This window comes from Lactuca virosa, chromosome 9, assembly GCF_052849685.1.
Source record: "Lactuca virosa cultivar CGN04683 chromosome 9, Lactuca_virosa_CGN04683_v6, whole genome shotgun sequence".
NCBI classification, from domain to species: Eukaryota; Viridiplantae; Streptophyta; class Magnoliopsida; order Asterales; family Asteraceae; genus Lactuca; species Lactuca virosa.
This window is the reverse complement of record NC_136434.1, coordinates 266374498-266386186: the sequence shown is the minus strand read 5'-3', so window position 1 is coordinate 266386186 and position 11689 is coordinate 266374498.

Genomic DNA, 11689 nt, shown 5'->3' with positions numbered 1-11689 from the left:
AGGCATGTTCAGAAGGGGTCCATGGGCTGCTTAGGGCTTAAGCAGTCAAATTAGGGTTTCCTTGTTAGATAACCCTAATTGGCCACCTATATAAAGAGCCCCTTATGCCCAAAAACGGGGACAACTCTTAGATTAGGGTTTCTGGACGTTTTGGCTGCCTCCTCTCTCCTCCCTCTTCATCCAAGTTGCTTAGTGGTGTTTGTGACTCCATTAGAGGTGCAACACTTGAGGCACTAAGCTTTCTGAAGCAAATCAAAGCAAGGATTGATTGTTATTGCTATATAACAATCAAAGGTAATTACTAAACCCTTATTTCAGTTCTTATTTGATAGATCTAGGGTTTGTAAGTCATGGATTCAAAGCATGTACAATAGAGAAACCTAGATCCAAGCATTAGGGTTTGTATGAGCACATATGATTGTTTCTTATGCATAAAAGCCATCAGTGGTATCAGAGCCTTGATTGGTTTCAATTGTATGTGATGCTTAACTATTTTGCTTGCTGAAAATCGAATTTTTTGCCTCTGCCTGACTCAACTCGGCGATTCAGTATCTGGACTCGGCGAGTTGGCCCTACTCGGCGAGTTCATAGCTGACTCGGCGAGTTTGTGCGTCAGGCAGAGGATATTTCGAGATTTTGTTGCTATTTTGACTTGGATTTGATGCCTAAATCGTTTTTTGAAGTTAAAATCCGAATTTTATCTTAATTAAATGATTATCCTTGCCAAAACACAAGATAATTACCAATTGATTAGATAATAAATTCCTTATATGATTAAAATTGATTATTTGTATTAATTGGCTAACTTATCTTGCAAGAAATTGAATTAGATCAAATATAGATAATCACTAAATTAATTGTTTGATTTATATTATTTGTTATTTGATCCCTAGTAAGTTTGAATAGTTTCGAATTACTTCCTTTAGGTTTTATAGTTTAAATTTGAACTTAAAAGTTTTGTTTTTGAAATTTAAATAGTTAAACCCTAACGTTTTGAAAATATTTCAAAACTTGTCCTCAAGTTTTGGAATTCAAAAATTTTGATTAATAGTTTAATTATGTAATATTTAAATTCTAAAACTCTAGTATTTTGAAAAGTTCAAATTACACCCTCATGGTTTTGTTAAGTTAATTAAAAGGTTAATTAAAAGAGAAAGTTAATAAAACCACCTAGTATTTTAAAAGTGTAAAATACACCCTATACTATATATATATATATATATATATATATATATATATATATATATATATATATATATATATATATATATATATATATGTAACATTAAAAGTCTAATATTATATATATATATATATGAGTTAAGAGTCAGTCTTACCGTTAGTAGGCCTCATTCACGAAGCTGATCTATAAGGGGTGTTTAAGGAAATTGCCTATAAAATGGCGATTGAATGGGTATCCAATCTTACCCACCGCACTCTTGACTAGTGGAGGGTCGTTAGCCGAACGGGTAGGATAGGACGAAACCTTCCATTATAAGTATAATGAAGTACAAAGTAACTAAATGCTTTTACAAATTCCCAAATCATAGTTACTTTAGAAAAAAATGTGCAATTGTATGCTAATCCATGGAATTACACTTTGTACCCTTGTCAAAACGTTAGTGGAGCGTGTGTGGTTAACCGACACACTAATTTAGGTTTGGCATTGGTGGTGAAGGGTGATTCGATGTCTATCATAGATCAATGGAGCGTGTGTGGTTAACCGGCACATTGATTAGGTGAGCATGACATTGAGTGCACCAAGTACATTCGCATGGTTATTCACACCTTATTTGTGATCCTCGGCATCTCAGTCACAAATAGAAGGGCATAATCGAGATTAAACATGCCATTGAAAAGTTCAATGAATCTCAAAAGATCTAGGAGTTTCAATTCATTTAAAACTTAAATTTCTTTTTCGCTTTTCATGGTGGAAATTGGTAAATCGTCATTTACCTACCTTCAAATATTCTGCAACTAGATTATGGCATCCCTCTTCTAGGTTGTAGAATGTTGTGTTGGATCCTAGCCTTGATGTTTCATTTGGGTGTTACATCAAGGATTTTTATCAACTAACTTGAATTTTCTCCCGTTTTGTAGATGTCTAAATCTTACAATGGTCTTCCCAAGTCCCTTGGAACAAGCTTTCCAAATGAAGATGACGTTCCATGATACGATCAAGGAAATGAGAGTCATGCTTCACTTCCTCCACCTCCTCCAATTATTCTTACTAACCCACAAGTTCAAAGGCTTGAAAAGTTCAAGCTCACTCAAGCCCTTTTGGCAAGTTAACACGAAGATGGGAAACCTGTGTTTGCACACATCTTAGAGATGAAGTCACATATTGATAGGTTAAGGATGATGGGTGTCGATATCTCAGAAATGTTGGCTGTTGACTGGGTTCTTCAGTCACTTCCTGAATCATATAGTGAGTTCGTTAGAGAGTACTATATGATGGACCATGATGTGACCCTCATTGATTTGACCTATTTGCTTATAGCTGCTGAATCAGATATGATTTGACGTGCTGATCGAGCAAATTTGTCTAGCAAATCAAACTCCCAAACTTCAATGGACATTGAAAATGGTGACATTGAAAATCCAGAAAAGGTAAATTCTGAGATTATTCCTTGTGCCATTCCAAAAGAGTCCATCTGCTTCTACTGCCAAGAGAAGGGGCATTGGAGACGAAGCTGCCCTGTTTACCTGAGAGATCTAAGAGATGGGAGAGTCAAGACGTATGGCTCTACTTCAGGTGAAATCTATTAACTAACTCTATAAGTTCCTATTCCTTGATTCTTAATACATGATGTGATAAGATTACATTTTGATGTTTTTGCAGGATCGAAGAAAAAAGAGGAAGCTTAAGGTAGAAGCGTGCGGAATCTGATCATGAAGAAATGGATTTCGATCGCATGGACTTGAGGATCAGATTTCTGAGCTGCTACTCTAGAGTTAGGATAGATTAATAAGAAATATGTAATAGCATAGGTTTTCAGTTGAATTACATTGTAAGGACAAGTTTTTCCGCAATAAAATAAATTTTGATTTTGTCTTATTTATTTATCCTTGCAATGGTGTGTATGAAAAATTGATGTTTAATTATTTCTATAATGGATTTGATTCTTGATTATGTTATTTGTGGAAATGTCGAGAATTTGCCAAATAAGGGAAGATTCTCATCGCCCAAGTTTCAGTTGGACAGAAACTTGGAGTCATGGAACTTGGTTGCATGATGAGTGAAAAACTTCGTATTTGGAAATTAGACTAATTCTTTGACAAAGTGTCAATAGAAGGACCAGGAGATCAAGCACACTAGGTTGTGCATTGATCAAGTCCACCACAAGAGTGATAAAGATATTCGTCATGATTTACTAAAGTTTAGTAAATATGGTTATACTTATAAGATTAAGTATAATTCAGAGTTGATTGAAAGAGTTTCAATCAATAGCAGAACGAATAAGAAGAATCAAGTAGGCAGAAAGATAAAAGTTTCTCCATTCTAAGAAGAAGGGAGAGTACCTTTTATTGTGTTTTATGATAAGTCTTAATGATTAAGAACCATGTCTCAATTGATCCTCTAAGTGAGTCTTAGTGCAATTGTATGTCTAAGAAGAGGAATCGAGAATTGAAGAAATGGTTAAATCAAGAAGTCAATCATACTTCGTTCCAATATCAAGTCTTAGAGTCAAGATTCTGACATGAGTGACAAGTCTTAAGTAGGTTAATAACACTCAACAAATGTGGAATTTGAAAAAAGTTTTCTTATTCTTGCACATTTGAACTTGGTAAGTTGTGATGTCTTGGATAAGACAAAGACCAACCAGGACCAATTGTGTGAAGTGTTAAACTTGACATAAGGCTACACTAACTCTTGAATAATTGTTTGTCAAAAAATGTTTCTTGACAAGAGAATCTTATATGTCAAGGAGTCAGTGGGAGTCTTAATGGTCTTGAAAAGTTTCAAGAACAAATCAAGAGTAAACCTAGTTGATCATCACTAGCGCACGACTTGAGGTTTATAACCTATCGTGTTGACGTTATCTTATTTCTGCGCCATTCCAGTTGAGTTAATTGTGCATGTGAGTTCTATGAGTTCTCATTTGAATGCATAAAGACAAAGCACCTTGATCAATGGAAAGTACATTGATTTGTAGGGGTGAGTTGCTTGGAAGACATGGTGGGCATTCCTGTTACCATGAGGCAAGAAATCAAGATTGAACAAGTTCAGTCCATATGGTTTTGGATCTGTCACAAGCTTTCGTTTTGACAAATTCACATGGATAGGAACACATACATCATAAAATCTAAGTGTCATAAGGTTTTCCTCCTTCATGAAAATGATTGTGAGGAAATGCTTTCACTAAGAGAGATTTTAAGAAGATAGCAATTGTGAAAATTGTATTCTCAAATTCGATTATGATTACGGCATCCCTTTTCATAGTTCAAATTGTGAGATTTGGCAATTGATCTGAACATTTGGGACTTAGTAACTAAATTGTTTAGACACACATGTGAGCTATCTAAGGCAAAGGTGTATGAGCTTAAAAAGCTAAGATAAAGGCTTATCAAAGCATAAGGTATTAGAAATATGAACTTAAGGAATTCAATAAGCATTGTTTTCTAGAAGTTCGATTGTTTTCTGAATACATGTCAAAGCTAGTGGGAACATAAGTGTTATGTTGGTAAGGAAATAATCATCATGTTAGTGGGAACATGATTATTATGGTAAGTATTGCAAGTTAGCAATATTAATTATAGAAAACAAAGATTCATTTTGCAAAGTTGCAAGGGTTGAAAGGTTGTTTTGCTATAATTAAGGGAGAGAATATTATACTTCGTTTCAAAATTCTAAAGCTTAGATCAAGAAATGTTAATAAGTTTAGTCAAGGATACATAGTGCATTCTCAAAATTCGATTATGATTACGACATCCCTCTTCATAGTTCGAATTGTGGGAACATGGCATATAAAATATTATGGCAGAAGGATGATGAAGTATCATGTCTTTATGTGAGACATTATGCATCGTGTCCAATACGCTTCGGGTATAGGATCGATTGCATATGCTATAATATTTGACCATTCTAAAATTTTCCAAATGCCTAGGGCATTAAGAGGGAAAAGGGACTAGAACTGGTTCTGACTAAAATAATTAAACAACTATCAAAGGATGATCTGAGGTTCACTGAGGATTTGTCGCTTGTGAGTAGTTGGAAGTATAGTATTGGATGAACTATATTGACATTATTGTGAATAGATAAGATTCTATTAAGAATGAGTTGTCATATGGCAAATATGGAAATGTTTCCATTAATGGGAGTTGGATATTAAGAAATATGTCTAGATTAGAAACTTTTATGCAAAAAGGATGTTCAAAGGAATGTACTTTGAGTGAGAGACATCACATCTATATAATTGTTTTGTAACAATTTCAGATAGAGTACTTTGTGATTTCATTGGCCAAGTCTTGATGTCTTTTGTGCTATGACTTTACGAAAAGATCGTTGCATAAAATGTTAAAATCTGACATATTGGGGATTGTGAAATGAGTTTCATTGGAAAAGTTTTCCAAGTGATCTATTTCATAAAGTATGGACCATAGGAAACCAAAGTGTGCATGCTTGGAGCATGGGACAATTGTGGTCATAATTCGAGTAATAAGTTGATTTTCTGAAACAGTAAGCAATGAATAATGAGTAATCTATATGGTGTTTAAATAAAAGTGTTTTTATTTACGCTCAAAAGTTTTGGGGCCATATAGGATTAATATTATTATTGCGTTTCATTTTGCATGTTTTGACTTCCAGAATAACTGGGTTATTCGAACCTCCACAGTCGGTCATACGTTGGAAGTAGGCATGAAGGAAGACTGTCGTGAATCTGTCTGTAGATTGTCTTAAGTGTGTAGACATAGCACAAGTTTGATGCAGAGTTCATGAGTGCTTTGATAAGATTAAAGTATTGGATTAAACCCACGCTCACTTGAATCACTTCATGGTTTGTGAGACGATAATATTGTATATTCTTGAAACCAAGACGTGTGAGTTGTTACTTGCTGATCAGTTGCACATTGATGATAAGTAAACGCACCAGTAACTTGGTGTTATAAAACTTATTGTTGTGTGTGATTCGATTAGTAGGTGCAAGCAAGCATTTGAGTCAAAGTTTATCCATTCCTTTTACCCAAAGTGGGATAAAAGCGATATATGTGGGCCCCTCGATGATTTAGTGATGACAAAGGAAAGTGCTCGGCCGGGCCAGGACTGATTTGATTTGTTCAATTAGTCAGTTGTCATAAATCGGAAATCGGGAAACGACACGTAGACTAAGAGAATGATTTCAAACCATGTCTCATGTCTATACGATATCTTGTAGAATGGAGGAATATATAATCCCTTATCTAAAGGACACGCGTATCTGATAAGATCAGAGTTGACAGCGGCTTTGAAAGCTACGATTGCTGATCAGGTTCTGAAGTCATACGCAGAATAGTTATTAGACTTATCCAAGTGGGAGACTGTTGGATTAGTGTCTAAGTCCATAACTATTTTGGTATGTACTTGACCCGATTATGAGCATGGTCCTTTTGGGTTGCCTTCACCATAGCAATATGTAGGATGAATTAAGGAGAATTATGATTTATTAATATATTATAAGAATAATATATTAAAGGAGAAATCATATTGTTTAATTAATATTAGTCGAGAATTAATTATGAATTAATTTTGTGACTAAAAGAGATTAATTAAATTAAGGGGACTGATAATATAATTATAAGATAATTACAATTGGGCTATGGATCACCTTGGAATAATAGGTTGGACGAATTCTATGGGGAAGCCCATTAGAAGTCGTCCAAGGCATGTTCCAGAAGGGGTCCATGGGCTGCTTAGGGCTTAAGCAGTCAAATTAGGGTTTCCTTGTTAGATAACCCTAATTGGCCACCTATATAAAGAGCCCCTTATGCCCAAAAACAGGGACAACTCTTAGATTAGGGTTTCTGGACGTTTTGGCTGCCTCCTCTCTCCTCCCTCTTCATGCAAGTTGCTTAGTGGTGTTTGTGACTCCATTAGAGGTGCAACACTTGAGGCACTAAGCTTTCTGAAGCAAATCAAAGCAAGGATTGATTGCTATTGCTATATAACAATCAAAGGTAATTACTAAACCCTTATTTCAGTTCTTATTTGATAGATCTAGGGTTTGTAAGTCTTGGATTCAAAGCATGTACAATAGAGAAACCTAGATCCAAGCATTAGGGTTTGTATGAGCACATATGATTGTTTCTTATGCATACAACCCATCAGTAGTAACTGTAGTGAACAGTGGGGTTGGAATTGGGATTGAGGTAGCAGTGGTAGATGAGATAGGTGGAGGACAGGGAGCGATAGTAATAGGAACCGAACGCGGAGGAGAACGAGGAAGTGAGTTTCAGTTACTGTCATTAGTTGGTGAGGGTGGAGGCGAATTACCTCTAGGTGGACTTTCGGTTTCAATAGCTTCATCGTCAGTTGACTCTGGTCCAGGCTGTTCGTCTGAAGGAACATATTCAGTGTCACTGAAAGATGGGGAAGGAGACTTCGGTCTTTGAGCTTTCATCTTGAGCTTTCGTTTCTTTGGAGCAGTAGGCGCTGCTTGCTCATACTTGCGTTTCTTGGGAGTAGAAACTTTGGAGGATTGATCGTCCTTTTCCCCTTTTTTATCAGGCCTCTTCCCTCGTTTTCCTGGTTTGTCTGCAGATTCTAGCGAGCTTTGCATCTCTGGAGTAAGCTGTCGTGGCCCTGAAGGGGTTAGCTTCTTGTACTCATTGATAACCTTGCTTTCAGGGGAAACACATCTGTACATTGACTCCGGAATAGAACCAATGAAGATAAACTTGGAGGGATCTGACACAAGGACCCTCGTCGTGTGGAAGGTAGTAATCGATGACTTGAGTGAATCCGCCATGGTTGGAACATTGAACTTTTCCATCGCCCAATGAGTGATGATAGTCCAAAATCGAGCACACAAAATTTCAGAATACCTTGAAGAAGAGTTGATACTATGAACTAGTTGAGACCATATGAGGGACCCATAATCCATATTAATCCTGTGATACAGACCATATAAAAGGGTCATGAATTCCCTGCTCGTTCCATCTGAACCTGCAACCCTCTCCGATAAGCCCATGGTGAGGAGAGTAAAGAGTCCGTTCCACTGAGGAGGAAGACAAGATTTCTTGAACTTGGTAACAGTAGTAAGAGGCTCTGTGTACCCTAAATCATAGAACATCGAGAATAGCTGAGTTGTTGTAATGGAATCTGGGTTAATCATTGAATCGTCGACAACAAGGCGTAGCAGCAAACAAAACCTAGCTTTCGAAATCGACGTCTTTTGATTGACGATCTTAAAGAAGATATGCTCCTTAGTTTTATCATAAACAACAGTGGAGTAGACATGAGAGAGCATCGACATTGGAACGCTTTCCACTTGTGTGAGAGCAACCACCAGTGGTGAATACTTGAGACATTCAACCACATGCAGCATGTACGAATCATAGACAAAGGGGTTCAGTTCAATGATCAGATTCTGATTGGGTTTGATGGTCAGAAGAGAGGACTGATTAGATTGTTCGTAAACCGATGAAGATTCAACCATTGTTGCAGGTGGGAATAAGAAGATGAACAGTGGAAAATCGTCGATTTGTTCTTGAGAGAGATGAGATTTGGGAAAGTAACCCAAGAGGAGTGAGAAAACCTTTTATACTGTCGCTAGGAGAGAGAGAAATCCACAATAATGATTTGAATATCTTCTGAATCAACGCCTGAAAAAGCGTGATTTGACAGCTGGGTTTTCCGAAGAAGACGTCATCAGGCGTGATATTAGGTGCCGTTTCAAATTCACGCGCCTTTTCATCCTTATCTCCTGTTCAAATTTTGAACAGTTTCAAATTCATGCTGACTCACCCTTATTTTATTTTTATTATTAAAATAAATCAAGACCACCATAAACGTGACTCATCCTTTCTCTTCATACTAAGGAGCCTTCGCTCCATATAAAAGTGAACAACCATTTTTGTTAGAGCCGAAAGCACAAATCTGGAAAAGTGCCATTAGTACCACAAACAAGAATTTGGAAAATCATACAGATCTTCGTGCTAGAGTGTGCCAATGAAAAAGAAATAACGCAAAATATTTGTGGGATTTTAGTGATGTCTATTTAGACACGAAACTGTGGATCCCGGGCATGAATCTCTTCCTTCAAAGTCAAGAGAGACTGAGAAGTGTCTGTGTGGTTTCCCGTGAAATACGATCAAATGTTTGTAAAGAAACATTGAAAGACATCTTTTCAATTATAGGCTTTAATGGGTAGTTTATCTTCAACCGAACATCGATACTTAAAATAAGACCGAAAGTTGGATGAAGTACTTATGAAACCGATGTGGTTTGTTGAACTAGTAGGTTGGAGAATATATATAGTGACTGGATAAGAAATCTCAAAAACAAAAAGAAACTGGATCTTATGGGAAGAAACGTCCTGGTGTTAGACAGTTTCATAAAGATCACGCAAAAATAAAAAGAGATTTCATGAGGTAACAAGTAATATCTTGAACATTTTAGCGTTCACCGTCAATTCATTCAAGGTGTTGGATTTTGGGTTTCACTTAGCACGTGGTAAACGAAACTAAGATCATCAACACAGAGATTTTGTAACCATAAACCTTAGTGGTAATTGCTGAGAGTCTCAAACTTAATGGAGAAATGTGAGGAGATGGTTAAGGAACCGAAAGTACCTCTGCTACAAAAGAATGACAAAGCAGAAAACTCTTAACTCACTATAAGAAGAGTAAGGTAGCTCGTGACTTGAGTGATTTTAGCAGCCTGATTGGGAGGAAACGATTAGTATTTATCGAATCATTAAGGCTTTACTCAGAGTCATGGAGGCTTCGGTCTACATGCAGCAGCATGCTTCTAGGGACACTTAACTAGTACATAGATAAGAGTGTTATACCTGCCCCAACGTCATTGTGTTTCGCATCTTTGAACTTGAATCAATTTGAGAATTGAGATATAAACCGGAAAAACACATAGAAATATTTTTATTGTTTTTGGATTTTTCTAAAAAAAATAATAAAAACAGAAATGAAAATATTTTTGGATTTTTGTAATTTCTGAAAAATAAAAAAAACAGAAAAGAAAATATTTTTGGATTTTTGTAATTTCTGAAAAATAAAAAAAAAACAGAAAAGAATGCCAAATATAAACACGCGAAATAATAACAGAGATTTTCAAAAATATACAACCGAAACCATACCTTAGAAAAGATGAAGTGAAATGGGCCGAGCGTTCAGTTCATTTCGGTTCCTGAAAATTCTAGAGCCGAAATAGACCGAGCGTTCGGTTCATTTCGGTTCCCGAAAATTTCTAGAGCCGAAATAGACCGAGCGTTCGGTTCATTTCGGTTCCCGAAAATTTCTAGAGCCGAAATAGACCGAGCGTTAGGTTCATTTCGGTTCCCGAAAAATTCTAGAACCAAAATAGACCGAGCGTTCGCTCTATTTCGCTTGTTCAAATTTAGCGAGAAGTAAGGGGTTTCGGTACTGACTCGGCTTCCATCATTCCCAAGCCTTGGAGTATCTTGTTAAAGCTTGCTTCTGGTAAGGCCTTAGTGAAGATGTCAGCCAGTTGATCTGAGGACCGAACGAAGTGAACTTCAACATTACCATCTTCAACGTGGTCCTTGATGAAGTGGTATCTCAGTGCAATATGCTTAGTCTTGGAATGTTGCACTGGATTGTGACATATTCGTATCGCACTTTCAGAGTCACAGTAGAGAGGGATCTTTTTCATGCTTAAGCCATAATCTCTAAGTTGGCTTTGAATCCATATGACTTGTGATGTACAGGATGCTGCAGCGATGTACTCAGCTTCGGTTGTGGAAAGAGACACGCAAGTTTGTTTCTTTGACTGCCAGCTGACAAGTTTGACATCAAGGAACTGGCATCCCCCTGTTGTGCTCTTTCAGTACAATCCACATCCACCAAGATCAGCGTCAGAGAAAGCTTGAACAAAGAAACCTGATTTTGCAGGATACCAAAGACCGAGAGACGAGGTTCGCTTCAAATACCGAAATATATTTTTCACTGCAACCATATGAGGTTCTCTTGGATTTGCTTGAAACCTAGCACTATAGCAGACAGAAAACATTATGTCCGGTCTACTAGCTGTTAGATACATTAGAGATCCTATCATCTGACGATAGAGAGTCACATCAACAGCCGGTTTCTCAAGAGATGGAGTCAGCTTCGTGCCAAATGCCATTGGAACCTTTACTTTGGAATCTCCCGTCATGCCGAACTTTGCCAACAAAGTCTTCGTGTATGCTTCCTGATTAATGAAGATGCCTTCTGGTCCCTGTCTTATATTTAGTCCAAGGAAAAAGTTAATCGGACCCATTGCGCTCATTTCAAACTTAATCTCCATCAACTTCCTGAATTCAACTGTTAAGCTAGGATTCGTGGAGCCGAAGATGATGTCATCGACATAAATTTGAACTATCATTAAGTGTTCACCTTCTTTCTTGCGAAAGAAAGTTGGGTCGACCGAACCTTGTTTGAATTTTGACATTTTAAGAAAGTGTGTTAGAGTTTCATACCAGGCTCTCGGGGCTTGCTTCAATCCATAGACTGCTTTATCCAGTATGTAACAGTG